This window comes from Meleagris gallopavo, chromosome 19 (genome assembly GCF_000146605.3).
Source record: "Meleagris gallopavo isolate NT-WF06-2002-E0010 breed Aviagen turkey brand Nicholas breeding stock chromosome 19, Turkey_5.1, whole genome shotgun sequence".
NCBI classification, from domain to species: Eukaryota; Metazoa; Chordata; class Aves; order Galliformes; family Phasianidae; genus Meleagris; species Meleagris gallopavo.
The window spans coordinates 4,490,859-4,491,338 of record NC_015029.2 but is presented as its reverse complement, the minus strand read 5'-3'; positions in this window follow the sequence as shown (position 1 = coordinate 4,491,338).

Genomic DNA, 480 nt, shown 5'->3' with positions numbered 1-480 from the left:
CTCCAGGCGGATTCACGTTGACATCCCCCAAGTTTGATTTATTTTTTTTCCCCTTTTGTTTCATTTTGGGGTTACATTAACCCTTTATTGCTTTGCTTTGGCTCTGTGGCATCACCTTTGTAATTAAGGCTCCGGGAAGCCCTCACCCGTTTAACTGGTCGTGCCACTTCTCAGATGGATCTGCTTTATTCCTGGCAAATTAACCCTGCTGCACTTTTCAGGCAGCTTTACTGTATTTTGACTGACTGGCTGCCTATATTAACTGATAGTGCTGCTTGGGCTGCTTTGATCCCGTATTATTTATGGAAATGATGGCACATAACTCCGCGTAGCTGATTAATGCTGCATGTATTTTTAATGCGCGAGTTCTGCTGTTTGATCTGTGCTAAATGATAATTCTCTGATGTGTTCCTGGATTCATTTCGGCTGCTTATGAAAAGGATATTGAAATGGACTGTTTGTTTTGTTGCTTTTTTTTTT